General features: G+C 46.1%; 1 long non-coding RNA gene across 1 annotated transcript in view; it reads right to left on the bottom strand.

Annotated features, from left to right (window-relative positions):
• Positions 1-7291: 7291 nt before the first annotated feature.
• LOC144943072 (uncharacterized) overlaps positions 7292-20366 on the bottom strand; it is a 62073-nt gene continuing 48998 nt past the window's right edge. Inside the window, exons 2-3 of the long non-coding RNA XR_013639446.1 lie at positions 8108-8206; positions 7292-7431 (exon numbers count right to left, since the gene is read on the bottom strand). This is a non-coding gene — a long non-coding RNA (uncharacterized LOC144943072). The remainder of the gene's footprint in view (positions 7432-8107; positions 8207-20366) is intronic.

Raw genomic sequence — 20366 nt, 5'->3', positions numbered from 1 at the left:
ACAAAAGACAAATAGTTCACTACTTTAGCCCACCGGTGTGTTCAAGAGTGAATCCACAACATTTACAGTTTTTTTAGTATGACGTTTCGCTGGTAATTACATCCAGCATCATTGGGCAATTCGCGCATTATTCATTCCTGACTTCTGACTCTGCCGTTCACTTGATTCATTAATGTATATGGTCAAATTACCGAGAGAGTCACTCACAAGTTTCTGACGAGTGGGAAAATGTTTCTACGCAAACATTGGATTGCCCCGAAACTCTTAGGTTATACAGTATTAAGGTAATGTGAGTGCCTTAATACAATTTGAGTGATAAAAAAGTGTGAAGGGTATAATTGGAGATTATTTTTTTTATATTATACTTTTTAGTTTTGTTTCATTTTCGCACACTCAACCTGGCTTTTTTATTACCCAGCTCAGCTGTAGTTTGTATAAAGTTGATTAAAGATCGCCTGTAATATGAGATTTTCAAGCAATAAAGCAGAGTGAGCTTTAGGTTATGAAAACGGAATTCAAAGTTTTCAAAAATGAAGAGTGCATGGTAATTTCATATTTAAGTAAAGAATATGTATTAACCTGATGAATTTCTCTGATCTATACGTATAAATGTGGTCAATAATATTTATTTGTATATTTAATAATCCTTTGTGTCCTTCATTTCTCTGCTCGTTGGCTGTGTGTGCCGGTGCACACCTGTAAGTGATGTGTCGGTAGTAGGCAGCACAACAACTCGGCTGCCGGCGCATGTGTTGGGAATTTGGAGTGGTAACCACACGAGTGGGAGCTTTCTGGCCACTCCAGTGTCCTCAAGCGCGCAGACATTCTGTCAGAGGAACTTGTCATACGTCCCCAGCAATAGCATCGAGAAAAGACTTTAAACGAATTTGCGGTTTTTGTTGCTCAATGGCATTTAGAAGGAAAATGAGCATTTTCTTGGTTCTTTCGGTAAAGTCACGTAGAAGGGATGTAATAAAATAATAAAAATAAAACATAATAAAATAATTCTCACGACGTTTCGGCCACAACTCAAGCAGCCGTCCTCAGGTGAAGAACAGGTCTGTCGAGAAGACAGAGTCTGAATGACAACCCCAGGCTTGGAGCATCTTTTTAAGCTGGGTTGGAGGGGGGGAAGAGCACCTTGAAAAATAATTTGCATATCAAGAGGAATTTAGCATATACATATAAGCTGGGTTGGAGGTGGAAGAAGAGCGCCTTGACAAAATAATTTGCATATCAAGAGGAATTTAGCATATTTATGGGAAATGCGTAGGAGGTGGGCTGGGGGGTTTCAACGTCATTATGCCCATGCATTACGCAGGATTAGCAGCATCAAAGGGAGGGGGTAGGGGGTAGCATTGACAAAGGGAGGGAATGTTAATAGTATGTAGAAGCAGGAGACCCGCAGCGGAGCAAATAATGCATTCCCTGTGGAGAACACAAGATACACAGTCAATGCCAGTGAGTGGACTGCGGTCTGAAAGTCACCGTAAACGTGAACAACAATCAGTTAAGATCCGAAATGGTTTATTACGTCCTTCCAATGATTGCTGAGCCAGAATCCATCTTCTCGGTTGAAATTGTCTCTGTGTTTGTATATGTGGATCGCCTCATGAACGAATCTCTCATGGTAGCCAGATGGCTTGCAGAGAACCTCCGTCTTGGAGAAGTCAATGTCATGTGAGCCCACTGAATTGTAACAGTGATCTGCCACGGCTGAGGTGTTTGTCCTACCGTGTTTCAGGTCTGCTTTATGTTCACGGATGCGGTCCGAGACATGTCGTTTGGTTTCTCCAATGTAACTGCTACCACAAAGGCAACTTAGTTTGTAGACGCCAGGGTCTCTGTCGTAGCAGTTACATTGGAGAAACCAAACGACATGTCTCGGACCGCATCCGTGAACATGGTGACTTTCAGACCGCAGTCCACTCACTGGCATTGACTGTGTATCTTGTGTTCTCCACAGGGAATGCATTATTTGCTCCGCTGCGGGTCTCCTGCTTCTACATACTATTAACATTCCCTCCCTTTGTTAATGCTACCCCCTACCCCCTCCCTTTGATGCTGCTAATCCTGCATAATGCATGGGCATAATATGACTTTGAAATCCCCCAGCCCACCTCCTACGCATTTCCCATAAATATGCTAAATTCCTCTTGATATGTAAATTGTTTTGTCAAGGTGCTCTTCTTCCACCTCGAACCCAGCTTATATATATGCTAAATTCCTCTTGATATGCAAATTATGTTGTCAAGGTGCTCTTCCCCCCCCTCCAACCCAGCTTAAAAAGACGCTCCAAGCCTGGGGTTGTCATTCAGACTCTGTCTTCTCGACAGACCTGTTCTTCACCTGAGGACGGCTGCTTGCGTTGTGACCGAAACGTCGTGAGAATTATTTTATTATGTTTTATTTGTATTATTTTATTACTTCCCTTCTACGTGACTTTACCGAAAGAACCAAGAAGATGAATCCCTGCAGTCACGAAAGCTTTAAATGGAAAAAAAAAATGAGCATTGTTTTACTGCATAAGAGTTGAACACATTTTGGACATACAGGCCTGTCCTCGGACCTAGGTCAGGTTGCGTTCCTAGAAAAGATGCTGTACGTCGAAGTGACATAAGTCGAGACCAATTTTTCCCAGAGAAACAACGATATAATAGGGGTTGCGTTCCTGACCAAGGGTCCGATATGCAACTTGTTTATAGCTATTAATCGACTTCCAATTATATATCAGACATCCGAAACGTTCTGAGTGTCTCAATCCCGTGGTCTGTGCAAGACACTCATTCAGACTTGCTTTTCCAAAAAAAAAAATTGACATTTATAAATAAAAACTCTCGATTTGAAGCTTTCGCGACTGCAAGGATTCATACTCTTAGATTTTTTTCGGTAAAGTCACGTAGGTAAAAAATTATAATAATAACGGTCCCACCTAAAGACGGAGACTTGTGTTGCCTCCGAAACGTCAGGATTTAATTTAGTTATTTTCATTTATTACACTGGTCAACACACTTTTTCTGGCATAAGCTATTCCAACGGGTTTAAGGTATTTTGGGGTGCTGATTCCAAATCTGGCATCAGTTTTTGTCTATCACATCAGGTTTTTGAGATATCAAATATTGCATTTTCAATAAAAACTGCAGAATAAACATATTAAATAAATGTGAATATCTACATAAAATTATATTATAAACACACTATCCTAAAAATACAGCACCATATTTTAACACTAAAGCAGTCACTGACTCGCAACAACTTTCAATCCTAAGTGACAGTTAATTTCGGGTAAAATCAATGAAAATGGGGTATGCCGATAGCATAAAAATGATGTGATAGAGCAAATCTGAGATCAGATTTGGAATCAGCACCCTGAAATTAGTCTAAAACAGCTGCAAAAGTCCAGGCCAGAAAAAAAAATGTTTTTTTTGTTGACCAGTGTTATTATTATTATTTTTTTACCTACGTGACTTTACCGAAAAAACCTAAGAGTAAAAAAACTCTCTTTACTTTCCGTTTATTAATTTCTATTTACTACTTACCTTACGCAATTCGTTGCGCACGGTTGTACTTATTTTTTGCGCGCGGTTGCATTTTACTGTTCTCAGTCTGCGTTAGCCGCTGAGGTCGTGACGAGTTTCTTGTCTCATTCCTAGTTGCTTTCTGCCGCCTGTACCATTCCCGTTCTGCTGTAATGTGCACTGATGCCCACTTGAATGCGAGATTGGCATATCAAATAAATTTTGATTGATATATAAAGTACAATAATGTTTAGAAAGTTCTAACCTTGATTCTTCTTTATTCTCGGCTTATTCCGACTGAATACATTAATGGCCTTTTCTGCTTTATATTTTTTGTTCAACGCCATGATTAGAGCACTGACCTTTCCTTTCATCAGCCATGTTTAAGGATGAAATGAAGCAAACACGCTTTGCAATCAACTCAGTAATGCAAAGAGCTTCAGCATCGGAGCTCTGCGTCGGGAAGCAGCCTGAACGGGCGTCGCACCTTGCCGTGTGCCGTCTGTGCGCAGAACCGGCGCCTGAGTCCGTCCCGTGCCGTCGGTGCGGGTCCGTAAAAACACGGTTAATTGGCGCGGATCGGTGCAAGTCAAACCGCACTTAAGTCGAGGACCACGTGTATACTGTATTTAAATGAGATGCTTGTAAAAAAAACATATTCTCTGGATTAAAACATGCCCTTTTCCCCTGTGTTTTTATAAAGCGAAAATTGGTGCCTCTGTTGCGATTACAGTTATGTATTGCTGTTAAAGACACCTTTTTGTGAATAGAAGATATTATTTCGATTTAAAGCTTTCGTGACTGCAGGGATTCATCTTCTTGGTTCTTTCGGTAAAGTCACGTAGAATGGAAATAATTAAATAATAAAAATAAAACATAATAAAATAATTCTCACGACGTTTCGGCCACAACGCAAGCAGCCGTCCTCAGGTGGAGAACAGGTCTGTCGAGGAGACAGAGTCTGTCGAGGAGACAGAGTCTGAATGAGACTCTGTCTCCTCGACAGACCTGTTCTCCACCTGAGGACGGCTGCTTGCGTTGTGGCCGAAACGTCGTGAGAATGATTTTATTATGTTTAATTTTTATAATTTTATTATTTCCATTCTACGTGACTTTACCGAAAGAACCAAGAAGAGGATATTATTTGTTTCAAGTCTACACACATTTCTATCTGGCTGTTGGATTGCATCTTCAGTTAAATTGCTTGCATTTGGTATGAAAGATAAATGCATATGTAAGATCCAAATGGATACATTACTGTATTAAAAATAATGTCAGTAACAGCCTTGTAAATAAACTGGATGTTAAACTTCTTTCGCACCGTACGTAGCCAACCATGCTAATTGGAGGATGAGTAGGCTCTGACCTGGTAAAATAAAATAAGAATATAAATATCACTCATTTTAAAATTACTTTAACAATACATATTTTAGAGTATTTTTTCATAAATAATACATGGAATTGGTAAAGAATAACACCAACCAGTCAACAACAAAATAAATTATATTTAATCTTACATTTAATTATAAAGGCTTATTTTAACACTGTGGTTGCATCTGCTGAAATTTGCATTTTATTTCTGCAGGCATTAAAAAATTGATAAGAAAGTGACTTAAATAAATGATGTGAATGTATTTTGAACGTAACTAAATAAAATTGCTGACATATCTCACGTGAAGGTCTTTGTTCATTGGGAGTCTTGGCATGGAAGATTTCCCCAATGTTCTCAATGTTTCATTAAATATTAATCCTTCCTCCATCCTTCGTTTTGTGTTTTCTATACAAGATGTAAAATGTCATGGTATTTTCCATATAAATAATCATCCGAGGTTTAAAAAAAAATGACTGGCGCAGTGCAGGAATTTTAAATTCTCAGCAAAAGCGATCATGTTTCCTTTATTACCTGCTTAAAAAAATAAAAAATACCAATCGCATGTTATTCATATTGTTTAAAGGTGGACATTTTATTTTATGTAATAGGTAGTACATCATACAAATTGTCAACCGCAACCATTAGAATAACGTATGGGATATAGGATGTTCATTTTTCACAACACAGTGGTGTTAAGAAAGTTTTTTAGAAAGGAATGTGAGCACGCCTCTAAAGGCAATTACATTTACGATGTTAATAATATTGCGCCGTTGTGCAATGTTATAGTGGCAGCGGATGAATGTGGAATTTTACCCCAAGCCTTGGGTCAAAGTTACATTGTAGATTCTTGCTTTTGATCATCCCTATGTTTCAGTTAAAAATAATAGCGCTTAAGGCAGTGCGTGAGAGAAAGGTTATACACAATTCTGGAGTGTTTTGAGATGTTTAAAAATAAAACATCTTTTCGTAAAAAAAATGCATTTAAGGGATAAGAAATTGCAGGAAATGTTTTATGCATGTGGCTGAAACTTTTGCCAAAGTGACCAGTTTGACTATATTTTTAAGCTCATCTATTAAGGTGTAATCTATTCTTGAAGGGTCTCTTGTATGCTGGCAGGTAAAACATCTGTAAACGATTGTTCCTGACAAAAATATTTCGTTCGAATTAACAAGTGCATCAGAGTCTTCCCATTTTGGAATATCTTAATATAGATGTCGGACGTGTAATGTCCAGGCACGTGGCTTTGAAAATGGCCTCTTGATGGGAGTGTTGAAACTGCGGTGGCAAAGACACACAACGATGTATGCCCATCATGAAGGGCAGGGATTGTATACAACACTGCTGTGTGTCTGATGTCTCAGAAGCACAGCTGTGCTGTGTAACTATGCTGCTAATTGCGTCAGGACAGCCGGTATTAAGTACCAAAGTCATAATACATTATCAATCTGGCTCAAGCCGTGGCCATCTCTTACAACTTGGCGATGCAACAGATGTGACTAGTATCTGCATATGATGTATATATGTTCAACTTGTTTCGCACCGTATGTAGCCAACCATGCTAATCTGAGGTGCGGGAGGACAACAAACTAACCACAAAAAACAGTTTTAAAGAAATAAGTTTTCAATTACGCAGTCAAAAACAGCTTTTACAATAAATTATTATGGATGTTGATTATTTTACCATTGCAAAAATAAGAATTGCAAATTAAAACAATATGGGCACTAATAAAGTAAGGACAATCACACGGCTGAAATTCACTGCCTCACTCGACGCTGGGGCGCGCGATGGGGTGCGTGGGAGACGAGGTGGAGATGGCACCGTGTGTGCTCTTCTACGGAAGCAGCATCATTGCGAGCAGTTACAACATACCTGTCAACCCATCGGTTTACACAAATTCTTGTACACGGAAGTTGAGTTTAAAAAATTTTCTACATATATTTTTTAGTTTCTCCCCTTGTGATGGGACTTTGTAGGATGAATGTTGAGATTCATAAGGGGCACGAGGTGACCAATACGGTCTAAATTTGTCTGTAATAAGGTAGGGCACTGATAAGGGGTTCACAGCTATGAATTACGATGCGTACAGGAATCTCGCGGTCAACGCAAATGGTCGAGCCACGGGAGAGCGATCGGCGAACTGTGCCTCAATGCATTTGTCGTGAATGGTCAAATCCGCGATGGGGAAATGAGTTGATGTAATCGCTCCATCTCCCAGGGCGTTCTCCCCTTCTGCTGCCACTACATTAGTAAAATCTCGACCACCGGCCACCATCCCTTCTTGCGAGTGACGTGTTGATCAATTCTTGTCTTAGTAGCGTGTGTCGTGTTCAGCGTAAGTGCTGTTGTGATGCAGTGAATTGGCCCAAGTGCCCTCGAGGCTTGAGGCACCCATAGCAAGTCGGCTTACTCAGCGAGAGGCGAGACAGAATGTGCTCCCCTTCAGTGTGGTGAAGTATGGTCAACCCCCGCCCCCTCATTACGGATGTACTGAAACCATGGCCACCCAGTCGCCATGTATCATTGCAGCCAAACATTCACTCTGCCAAGAGAAGCACAGACAGGTACCATATTACCGTGTTCCCAGTATATAATCCAATTAACATTAATAAGTAGATAGCTTTGATTACTTATTCTTATTATATATTAAACATGAGTTAAATAACAAATTAATGGGGGAAATTATCACACCAGCAACATGGGTTAATGACGTATGTTTTTACATGACGATAAAAAAAACTGAATAAATTTGACGCAAAGGGATTTGCTGTCCTGGCAGATGCATTCCATATGAAATCGTGCAATTCATGTGCAAAGTGATAATTGAACTGTCAAAATATACATTTAGGGGAATGGGGCCATAGTTTTTGGCAATTGCCTTGATGCAAAGTTGCCTCCTGCGAGAAGCCCTGGATGAAAATACCTCATCATTGTCGTTAACACACGACCCTGCATATGGAAAATCTAGAGAGTGGCTAATGTTTTTGGCAATGGGCCTTTCAAGAGCAATATATGCTGAAGGCAGAAGATTGTGACGTCGGAGTAGATTGACCATTAAAAATGTGATGCTTTGCATGATTTTGAAGTTTTTAATCAAATTATGCTGTCCATCTTATTCTCTGTACACCTGTCCCCCCCCCCCTGTACTTTACCAAGCGTCAACAGTTTGTCCGGGTTTTCGCTGCCACACCTAGCTACTTATCGAAATCACTTTGTACCTTTTTTCCGTTTGCACATCCGAGCTGGGCCAGCACGTGACAAGTGGTTGTCCACCCAGATTTTCCTCGAGCCGCTCTACGCTGGCCTCGCAAGTCATCCTAGTTTGGATCGGGGGGGGGGGGTCCAAACCGTCCCAGTTAGCAGGGTTTAATGGCGTATGCAACGCACGTGACGTCAGGCAGAACAACCAAGCACAGCATTGTTGCATCATCCACGTGCGTCTTTAATGTCACGATTTGCATGCGATGTAAATGTCATGGCTCGAAAACTAAAACTATATAGAACAAAAAATATTTAACCAGATAAGGCTGAATGAGCTGTATAGCTGTTTTTAGAAGCGACCTGGTCACAAATGATAGCTCTACGAAGCGAGTTATCATGTGGGAATGTAGAGCAGGCAACTACTCTAAATTCACGTTTCGAAATGTGGGGAGAAAACACGGAGGAGGCAGAGAAAAATCCACGCGGCCACGGGGAGGACGTGCCAACTCCAAGTATACAGGCGGTAGGGTCAGGATCAAACCCACGAACTCCTGTATACGAGGCGAGGTATTTAACATCTCGTTCAGAAGCGTGAGTGGAAAAAGAGGTATTGGTTTCTGTCTTTAAAGTATGGGTTGCAGACTAGCTTTTTTTACCCATCTCCAGAAAGTCTTGCTATAATTGGTTCTTGCTGTCCATACGATACCACAATCATCCTCTCCACCACCATAGTTTACATCTTCCCGTAGGGGGAGTATGGGCTTTAGCCCCCATCGCCTCCTGCTTGGATCCTCCACTGGATCTTCCTCCTCCAATCTGGTGCATTTATTGTTTTAATCAGCCAAAGGCCCATTAAAACGCACTCCCTCATGCAATGTATGCAGAACTTATTTTGTGCCATTCTTATTCAACCGTGCTAACTAGTGGATATGGTAAGACATACCATTCAGCCATGTAATGTGATCATCAACGCTTCTCATTCAGTCCTTAGTGACCTTTGGCTCTGTTTTCGTAGATAGTTCATTGAAAGGAAGATGATTGGTTTGTTGGGATGTAATAAGAACATTAAAGTCATACTATTCAAAACATATATTTGATGGCCAGCAGGAGGTGATGGCAGTTGATCTTGAGTGATGATGATTAATACATTTCATTAACGAAGGATACACCTGTGATGTGTGGAGTGAAATGTGCAATGAATCTTATTCATCTATTGATGAGAGCATTGGAAATTAACAAAAATAATACTTTTCACTTTTATCTCCCTGGTATATATATATATATTTTTATAATGATATTTTAAACTCTCAGAGGTCAGTGCATCACCTTGTTGGGAAATGGTTCCTGAAGATAGTAGTACTGGTTTTAAAGTCACTGGAATGGTTAGGCCCTATATCCCGAATCAATGGCACTTGGACAGTGGCACGGCAGAGCGGTTCGTGCCCAGTGTCCGCCCTGGCTAATAACACTGCAGGTGTATCAACCATGAAAAAAAAACGCCCACTATCTTTTTCACAATGATTTTAAAGATCCTCTGATTTTTTTTTTAAAAGAGTAGACCGTGTCATGGTCTAAAATTTAATTTTAAAAAGTTTGATAACAAATTGCTTCAATTTGAAAAGCCACATTGCAATATTGCCCCCCTACCGAACAAACTAATGCACACACCAGTGCTGCATATGTAGTGGTGGTATTGACGTGCGCCGACTGTGACAGTGATGGATCACGGGGCGGCGCGGGGTGCGGGGTTGGGCACGCGTTGTGGGCGTGGTGTGGACGCGCGCGCCGGGAGTGACAGATGACGGGGCGGCGCGGCGTGAGTGGTGAGGCACGATGAGATGTGGGAAAAGAGGATCGTAGCCAGCGCCCGGCGATTGGTCGAATAAGTGGGTGCTCGCAGCGACGTCCGCAGGTGGGGTATAAAGGGGGACGCGCGAGAGCACTCGGGGAGAGTTACCCAGTTGAAGACCCGAAGACGGAGCTGAAGACCTAGTGCCCCGAGACCCCTAGTCCCGCCGTCCTTGGGGGGGACCAGGGCCCTGTGTGGCTCGGAGGCGAGGCTGTGGGACCCGGGGTCCGACGCCCCCGTGGGTCGGGCTGGGGACCCACAGTCGAGACGGATACCCCGGGCAGGGAGTGTCCCGAGTAGCTCAGTGGCGTTAGTCGCCGAGTAGCTAAGTGGATGTTGGTCATCCGAGTAGCTCAGTGGCGTTAGTCGCCAAGTAGCTAAGTGGGTGTTTGTCACCCGAGATACTAAGTGGGTGTTTGTCGCCCGAGATACTAAGTGGGTGGTTGTCACCCGAGATACGAAGTAGGTGTTAGTCACCTGTGAACGAGTTTGATAAAATAAAGAGTGTGTTACCCGTGAAGTCGTCTCCCGCCGAGTTACTACATTACAACTGGCGTCAGAAGTGAACCTGTCTTCAAGAAGTATGGACACAAGGAAGACTACCTGTACCCACGAGCGAGGTCGGGACGACGACGGCGTACCGGGGACACCAACCTCGGGAGGAGAGGACGAGGAGTGGCCGCCGATGCAGCACCTCGCGGTGATGGCCGACGCTCTGCTTGCCTCCGACACCAGCCTCCAAGACGCACACTCCCGGTTGGCGGAGTTGCTGCTCGCCGCCGCTGCAATCTTGGCCGAGATCTCCGTTCCAGCGGGCGGGAAAACGGCTGCGGGGTTGGAGGAAGGAGCGAGGCTGGCGGGATCCCGCCAAAAGGCGCTTCGCGCCAAAAGTCTGGAAGTTCCCGCCGTTTTTGAGGGGCCGCCATTGATTGGCGGGAAACACGGACGCCACGTGGCCGGACACCTCCGCGCAGCGCAGCCCACGTCATCAGCGCGCGCCGGAGCTCTCCATTTTGCGCCTGACAACCGAGCCGACATTTTAGACAACTACAGCGGAGCGCGGGAAAATCTCTCCGACGTCGACGACGATCGGGTCCTCCAGCAAAGATTGCCCGCGCTGTCGGCGTTCAAGGCGGATGGGGGCGACTGGGGAGCCTTCCAACGAAGGTTCCTCGCTCATCAGGAGATGTCGGGGTGGTCCGACACCACTGCCCTGCGTGCGTTGCCAGCGATGCTTGACGACGACGCGCTTGCAGCCTTCACATCTGCTGCAAGGTCGTCCCGCTCTACGCTCCAGGCCGCACTACACCTGATGGCGAAGGTGTTCGGGCCACCCTCCACGTGTCGCCACCAGTTCTACGATCGGCGGAAGGTGGCTGGAGAAACGACGCTCGCCTATCGCACGGCACTACTCGCCTTGGCGGACGCAGCTTTTCCCCGCATGGATAAAGAGGGGAAGGACGCCATGGTGACGGAGCAGCTGCTGGTGTTGGCCCACGAGTTGGGGGTCCCCATCAATGTGGCGGACGAGATGGATATCTGCTCCCTGGCGATCGCCACGTGCATTCACGCGTACGAGGTCCTCAAACGCAGGCCGGGGGTCGTCTGCAATTTGGCGGGGAACGCGGTACTGGCAGCCACGATCGCCGAACCTCAGCCAGCTGCGGTGCAGGAGCAGGCCTTCGCTGCATCGCGTCCGGGGGAGTGGAGAACGGGAGGTCGTTCGCCCACACGTTCGCCCCGCAAGCTGGAGCAACCGAAACCTACGACGTCCGTCGTCTGCTACAACTGCGGCCTTCGGGGTCACGTCGCAGCCGGGTGCCGGGCCCCGCGTCAGCGCGCCACAGGACCACGTCGGGACGACGACCAGGGCCACAAGTCATCCCAACAAAACCCGGCAAGTCGCGGCACCTCACACGTTCGGTCCACAAACACGGCACATTCGGGTCGCCGCTTCGCGGTGGGGGGTTCGCGGCTGGGTGCCGGGGGTTCATTTCGGCGAGGGGGGTCCGTACGCGGCCCGCAAGCAGTCGAGTGGTCCGAATTGGCCCACAGGATCGTGGTTGCGTCGGCCGGGTCGTCCGTGGTAACGGGCTTCATTGACGGGGTTGAGGTCCGGGTGCTTGTTGACACGGGTGCGTCGGCCACCATCATCTCGGACCTTATTTATAACATTCTTCCCGTTCAAAGTAGACCCCTTCTGCCAGTAGACGTGCCATTTAATGCGGCGAATGGGGGATCCCTGGGGATCATCGGCCAGATTCGGGCGACTATTTGCATTGGTTACATCAAATTGGCGGGCCCTATTTTTGTATCATCATCGCTGGCCGTTCCCTGTTTGCTAGGTACGGACTTTTTGTCCAAAATGCCCATCAAAATTCTCATAGATCAGGCCTGCATTGAGCTTCCGTCAGGTCGGCGGCTTGCGTTCTTGACGAGCCCTACCAAAATACGCACGGTTTGTGCGACGGTGCAGGCGCTGGCAACTCAGACTGTAAGGGTGCCCCCGGGATCGAAAATGTTGGTACCCCGTCGGTTGAGGAAGCCACTCGAGGTGGGCGCGGTGGCACAGGGGGGGCCGTTGGGGCCGTCTAACAGGGCCAGAAGGGGCCTCGACTTAGCGGTTGCTCAAACCATGGTGAGAGGGGACAGTGAGCCGTTCGTAAGGGTCCTGAATACGGGGTCGCGGCCGGCCGAAATTGCGCAGGGAACGGTGCTGGCTCACGCCGCGCCGCTACCCGTTGAGGAACGGCTCGTGTCTCAAGCGGATTTCACTGTCGAGTCGCATCCTCCAAGTGATGAGGGGACAGAGTGGTTGGACTCGTTGTGTGCCGGTTCTGCTAACTTGTCCAAAGTGCAATTGGGAGTCGACGCTCCCACGGGGAGGGATTCGCTGTTGTCATTGCCCCTCATTGAGTGGGGCCGTCTCCAAATGTCTGACAGCTCCCTACTTACGCTACGTCGAAAAGTTGGCGCTACCGAGGTAGGGGATGCGCGGGTCGGTTCCTGGGTGTGCAGACAGGGCCTTTTGATGAAGTGGGACAACATGTCCCGGGGTCACGTGCTCGTTGTGCCTGTTGCTATGCGGGGTAAGGTCGTTCTGGCAGCTCATGAACGGCTCATGCATCTGGGTTTTCAAAAAACGCTCGCCCTAATCCAGCGAGACTATTATTGGCCGGGGATGGGTAACGACGTGGCGAACATTCTTAAGTGATGCGTAGGGTGCGCCGAAAGAAAACCGCCACCATTGGCAGCTAATCCACTGCTGCAATCCATTCAAGTTTCGCGCACAAACGAATTGGTTGCGTTGGACATCTTGGGGCCCTTTCCTGCTACACCGAGGGGAAATAGGTTCCTGCTGGTTGGCGTAGAATACTTCACCCGATGGGCCATGGCATGGCCACTCGCCAACCAGTCGGCTGCAGCGGTGGCGGACGCCTTCGTCCAGGGTTATGTTTTGGACAAGGGCGCCCCCGAACGCTTGCTGACGGATCAAGGAAATAATTTTTCGAGCGGTTTGTTGCGCGAGGTGTGCGACCTGTTGGGTACAATGAAAGTGCGTACTTCCCCCTACCACCCGCAGACTGACGGGATGGTTGAGCGTCTGAACAGGACGATTACGTCTATGTTGTGCCAACAGGTCTGCGACGATCAGGTTGATTGGGACTTACAGGTGCCGGGGGTACTCGCGGCCTATCGAATGGCCCCTCATGCGGCGACGGGGTTTTCCCCATTTTTTCTTATGTATGGGCGGGAGGCCGATCCGGCCATGGACGTCCAACTGGGGATTTCCCAGCCACGTGCAAAATCTAAATTGGCAGACCACATCAAATTTAATATCGCAAAATTGACTGAAGCACGGGAGGCGGCGAGGTTGAATTCGCGGTCGCGGCAAATTGCGAACGAGAGATTGCATGAGCGGAGGGTGCATACGCATGATTGGAAACCAGGCGATAAGGCCTGGCTGCATTGTCCACATGCACCGTTGGCTACGTCCCCCAAGTTGTTGAGACCTTGGAGGGGACCGGTGGAAATTGTGCGGTTTGCACGACCCCAGAGTATACAGATTAAATGGGAAAAACGCCGTTGGTACGTGCACCCCTCCCGACTGAAGCCCTATACGGCACCGTGTGACCCCGTTCTGTGCCGTAACGACCGGGCGTGTGATGTGACCGTCGACTCGGGGAGGGAGGTGTCGCAGGCTGCTCCTCACGTGTTTCCACCTGACCCACCCCCAGGTGCCTCGGGATTGACGGCTGCTGACCGTCGAGAGCCTGAACCCCGGGGCACGCACGGGTCCTCGATGCCTGGCCGATGTCTTCCTGAACCGCCGGCACCACCGGACGTTCAACCGCGTCTGGTGCCGTACGACGGACCGGCAAGGCGGACTCGGGTTAGGGCTCAACAATTTTCATGAAGACGTTTTTTCTCTACACCGAGCTCGCCCGGTGTTCCCCTCTGCCGGGGTAATGTCCCGTTGTAGGGACGCTCGGAAAAAGAAGGGGACACTGCACGAGTCGAGAGAAAAAAAAAATGTTCCATTTATTTTCCTTTTTGCATACACATTGCTATTGTCACTCGCCGGTTTGTATATATTGTTCTATTGTCGCGGTGGCATTGGTTGAGGGTTGCGGATGGTAGTGTTCGCGTCGTGTTGTGTTGTTAGGTTAGTTGTTGTTCTTGTTGTTGTGTTGTGTTACGGGGCACACAGGGGGGTTTGTATATTTTTATAGCAGCCGGGGCGGCTGCGAGCTATGTGGTAGGGGGTGATGTAGTGGTGGTATTGACGTGCGCCGACTGTGACAGTGATGGATCACGGGGCGGCGCGGGGTGCGGGGTTGGGCACGCGTTGTGGGCGTGGTGTGGACGCGCGCGCCGGGAGTGACAGATGACGGGGCGGCGCGGCGTGAGTGGTGAGGCACGATGAGATGTGGGAAAAGAGGATCGTAGCCAGCGCCCGGCGATTGGTCGAATAAGTGGGTGCTCGCAGCGACGTCCGCAGGTGGGGTATAAAGGGGGACGCGCGAGAGCACTCGGGGAGAGTTACCCAGTTGAAGACCCGAAGACGGAGCTGAAGACCTAGTGCCCCGAGACCCCTAGTCCCGCCGTCCTTGGGGGGGACCGGGGCCCTGTGTGGCTCGGAGGCGAGGCTGTGGGACCCGGGGTCCGACGCCCCCGTGGGTCGGGCTGGGGACCCACAGTCGAGACGGATACCCCGGGCAGGGAGTGTCCCGAGTAGCTCAGTGGCGTTAGTCGCCGAGTAGCTAAGTGGATGTTGGTCATCCGAGTAGCTCAGTGGCGTTAGTCGCCAAGTAGCTAAGTGGGTGTTTGTCACCCGAGATACTAAGTGGGTGTTTGTCGCCCGAGATACTAAGTGGGTGGTTGTCACCCGAGATACGAAGTAGGTGTTAGTCACCTGTGAACGAGTTTGATAAAATAAAGAGTGTGTTACCCGTGAAGTCGTCTCCCGCCGAGTTACTACATTACACATACACCTATAGCCACATAGGGACATGTGTCATTGGGGGGGGGGTGGGGGGGTGGGATCCATTTGGCTTCGGCTAGACAGCAGCAGGGCATTGACATTGTTGAGATATAATATGTATTTAGGTGCCCTGTAAATTAACATTATCCTTGTAAGTTCCGAGGATCGCTTTAATCACATGGAAATTACTTAAATATCGGTCCTTAAATGAAGTGGCATAGCGCATGTAATACGATGGTGCCTCATATTTTTCATTGCCTAATACAATTACCTTCAACTGTAAAAGGTGCTGGTAGAGATTCCTGCAATGATAAATGCAAACAATGATAAAACTGACGTTGGGAATGTCAGGTTTTCTTGTCGTTTTTTTTTAATAGCAAAAATGTCATCGGTTGCTTAAAAAATGTTTAGCATATGATCCATCATCCTGAAAGTTTAATGAGGTGAGCAGCACAAATGGTTATGGCCAATGAAAGATAGATGGAGCTTTTTGGTCAGAGTTTGGAGACCTTTCATCCCTCATCCATGAAGATTTATCAGGAAACCTTGCAGAAGCTGCCTACACATGTATATTTCATGAACCTTAAAAAATGACTATAGCTAAAACCAGGAACATGATGTATTAAAAGCTATTGTCACATTACATTTCTAATAACCAAAGGTTTCGTCGAAACATGAGGTGTGAAATGGTACTATTGCTGCATTTGCAAAAATATGGAGAGAAAAAAAGTGAGTGTGGGAAGAGGTGGTGCAGTGCTTTACCTACAGCGCGAGGAATCAAGTTTCCTGACGTTGACTCCTCTCCACGGCTAACATCAGTGGCTGGTGATATGCGAACCAGTCTTGTACTCCCCCTGCCCTTCACCAACCCACACTGACCAGCATGGTGAAGTATAGTCAAAACAAGCCCCATGATTGATTCGGTGTGGATTGGCCTTCGGACATCATTGGATGGGCAAAGGGGGAGTGGTTTTTTTATATTAATAACTCAACAAAGCAGACGTTGAAAATGTTAGGTGTAGATTTCGCCTTAAGTGTAAAACGATGGGAAAAATAAAACAAAGTATTTTTGCTTGTCCATTATTTATGTTCAATCCTATTACACAGTCACACGTTTATAATTTTCTCATTGTGTTTTTCCTTTTTAATGACAGAAAGTGCATTGAGATTTGGGATTTATTTTTTTAAAGTGGCTTTCATGTTGGTGTTAAAGTCCCTTTACAAATACCGGAACTATCTTACGTATTTACCTATACGTGGTTCAGGTAAATTTCACTTCTAACCCTATGGTATCTTGCATCCTGTTCTATGATTTGATCTATTGAATTGGTTCGAACTTGTTCTCACTAAATGTTTCCAAAACAAAAGTTATCCTCATTGCCAAGCAAGTGCCCCTGTCACGAAAGGCTCCAGTTTGAGCGCGCACCTCCTAAATTCTGAAACAAGTGGCAGGGCGTGCGAAACCTTGGAGGAAACCTCGCCACGGTGGCGAGATGTTCACTACCTCGCCTGGCATACAGGAGGTGTTCGATCCCGACCCTGATGCCAGCTGTTCTCCCCGTGACCATGTGGATTTTTCTCCGGGTCCTCCGGGTTTTCCCTCCACATTTAGAAACGTGTGTTTAGAGTATTTGGCTGCTATACATTTACACACGATAAGCCACTTCGTTGAGCTATTATTTGTGCCCAAGGTCATTTCTGAAAAATAGCTATACAGCTCAGTGGGCCTTACCGGGTAAAATAGATAATATGCTTTGAATCCCCAGCACTTATTCTCTCTTCCCTCACATCTCCATCTGCACAACATCTCACTCATTCACAAATGTTATGCTCCAGTCGCTGCTTGTAACCACATTCCTGACTCGAATATTTAATTAAAAAATAAAATGGCTTATGCCATAGGAATGAGGAATTCGTATCCACTGCCTCAGGCCCGCCAAATTTTGCTCCAACGCTCGTCATTGTCATCATCAGCCATGGTCAATCCACTGCTGGTTGAAGGCCTCCCCAAGCCGCCACCACCGCTCGCCATCTTGCGTCGCGGCAATCCAGCCAGCACTTGCACGCGTAGTATTGTTACAACTTCAGGATTTGGTGCCAAAAAAAGTGTGGAAAATTCGCAGAAGATAATCAAAATCTGTTGCGGAGGGAGTAGAAATTATTCATAATGGGATAAAATACCAGTCAAGAAGCTTGCCTTTGATGGAGCTTTAACGGTGCATGGACCGACATGAAAAAGATAACTGCAAATGGTTTGAAGGTAGACTTTCTGGAACATTCAGATGCTATGCTTAGATCGGGGTGAAGAAAAAAACCAACAAAAGAGATCAAACACTGAAATGTAAAAAGTCAAAGGATGGGTTTGGGTAATACACTTTTGAGAAATGGTGCACAAAGTATGACCATGAGCCTTGATACATTTATTAAACAGTGAATGGACAGAATGAAAAGTCATTATACACTCGAAGGAGGCAATGCTATTAAAGTCCTGGTGAACTGCGCTGAGTTACATTACCTCATGTACTGGGCGAACGTTGCGAGGCGTTAAATACTGCCGTGAGTCTTGGAGTTAGTCGTGGCGGTGTCAGAGACGCAATGTGATAACTCAACGTGTCTCCCTGCTCAAGTAAGCATTGGCCTGTGCTTTTTCCCTGTTGGGATCACTTAAGGCAGTGGTGGATAGTCCCCATTTTCTGAAATAATTCGGCCTCCCACTGTCGCCTTCCCACACTGTATTGATCTCAGAGAGATGATGGTCTGCTGAGAAGAACCCTGGATAGCATTAGAACTGACGTTCTTCCCTCATGAGTCAAGTGATCAACGGCAGCACCGTCCAGCCTGACGACAATAACGTGATCATTTGTATTCGTAAAACGTACAAACAGCGAGTTATTTATGTTATACAGATGATAGACAACAGGTTGTCACCGAATGTGGATGTACTAGTGTGTTTCACGTGTAATATGTTAACATCAAAGACGCTGCTGGGAATGTACTATGCTGTCTCGGAGAGTTCATGTCAAGTGATAGACAAAATAAATTCCCCCCAATGAAACAGGCGTCGGTACTCCATTGAGCCAGTGGTTGAAATTCCACACCCGTGTCTTCCGGTGGCCATTCATGCCATAAGACAACCAACGTTAATTTGGCAACACAGTCCAAGTGTCGATTTAAAGCGTTCGTGACTGCAGGGATTCATATTCTTGGTTCTTTCGGTAAAGTCACGTAGAAGGGAAATAATAAAATAATTAAAATGTTATATATATAATACAATTTTATTGAGTATATTGATTATATTGATGTAGTTTATATTTTAGCTTTTTATCGGTTCACTATATGGTAGTCATTATATAGTGTAGTGTATACTCAGTTACTTAATGTGAATAGCTCAGCTTATTGGAAAGTATATTGAGTACATTGATTAAATTGATGTGGTTTATATTTAGTTTTTTCACATCGGTTTATTGTATGTTAGTAGTGGTAATTGCAGTTCTTTAGCGTCAATATCTCAGTTGATATGTAAACTCATTTGTCAAGGCGCTCTGCCCCTCCCACCCAGCTTAAAATGCGCTGCCAAGCTTAGCAGCGTTCATTGGGACGCTGTCTTTCCGATAGCTCTGTTTCTTCACGTGAGGACGGCTGCTTGTGTTGTGGCCGAAACGTCGTGAAAATTGTATTATATTATGTTTAATTTTTATTATTTTATTGTTTCCCTTCTACGTGACTTTACCGAAAGAACCAAGAACATACAGTCCAAGTGATTGTATCAACGCTATGGGCTGTGTCAACCCCAATGTGATGCCAGGGTTTTAACTTGTAATCTTCCGGTCGTGAGACATTAGCTCTCCCCAAAGTTACCCCCTCGACCGGAATTGTTTAACCAGTAGAAGGAGATTATGTTTCACTTGGCTGGAAGTCTGTGTGTAGCGTCCTGGTGCAAGCCTACATTGGTCTTGGCATTGCAGCCAGCAGTGGCATTTTGTCAAGACCTTAAAGTGTGATCTTATCTACGATAAATACATTACATATCTCATGGGGCCCGAAGAGAGAGAAACACAAATCAGACGTTAACCTTGGTGTCCCACCCAAAATACCAATACAAATGTAATTTGATATTGGAATTAAATTATGGAAAAATAGCTTTGGAATTGGTTTCCTTAGATCGTCCGAATAACATGCGTCTGTCCATATCAGTGAATTTTACACAATCAATGCCGTGGGGTGGCGTATTGGTTATACGCTCAGCTCGTCATCAGAAGGTTGCCAGTTCAAATAGCACGGTGTTATTGACTTATTACATACATTTGAATTACAAGGCAGTATTTGTTAATAATAGTTAAAGACGGTGCTCGTATGCGCAGCAATGTTCCTCTGCACCACTCTTTATGGTGCTGTACAAAACATTAATTACATTTCGTAGACCTATAGAGGAGAGGTGTGCGTGCTTGGGATAAAAATGAGAGACAGAAAGAGAAACGCATGGTAGTAGGGAACATTGGCAGGTTAATGACACAATTCAAACTATTAAGAGACGTAAGTGGATTTTAGCAGGAAAAAAAAACAAATGGACAATGGGTCAATAATAATCATGGAAAGGCAGCCAAGGGATGAAAAGCTTCCTCTACAGAGGATGATGGACCAATTACATCAGCTTGTATGCAGGTGCTCAGCAAGTTGTTACATAGAAGGACCATGAGAGGGGAACGGTGGCTTGGGGAGGCCTTCGTCCAGCAGTGGATCGATCATAGCTCATGTTTGATGCCACGAAAATTATGGTTCAGGAGCACGTAGCCATTCGGGCAATTCCGCATTTAAAGACACTTCGTCTGTAATGTGCAATCACTCGTGTGGTCCCACGAACTCCATTATGTAGCAGAGCCTGTGAAAAGTGCTGGCAAAATGACACGTGATTAAGTGGAATTGTACGAGCTGCTAGGTGGGG

Source organism: Lampetra fluviatilis, chromosome 29, assembly GCF_964198595.1.
Source record: "Lampetra fluviatilis chromosome 29, kcLamFluv1.1, whole genome shotgun sequence".
NCBI classification, from domain to species: domain Eukaryota; kingdom Metazoa; phylum Chordata; class Hyperoartia; order Petromyzontiformes; family Petromyzontidae; genus Lampetra; species Lampetra fluviatilis.
The sequence above is the reverse complement of the archived record's forward strand: the minus strand, read 5'-3'. Positions and strand labels throughout refer to the sequence as shown.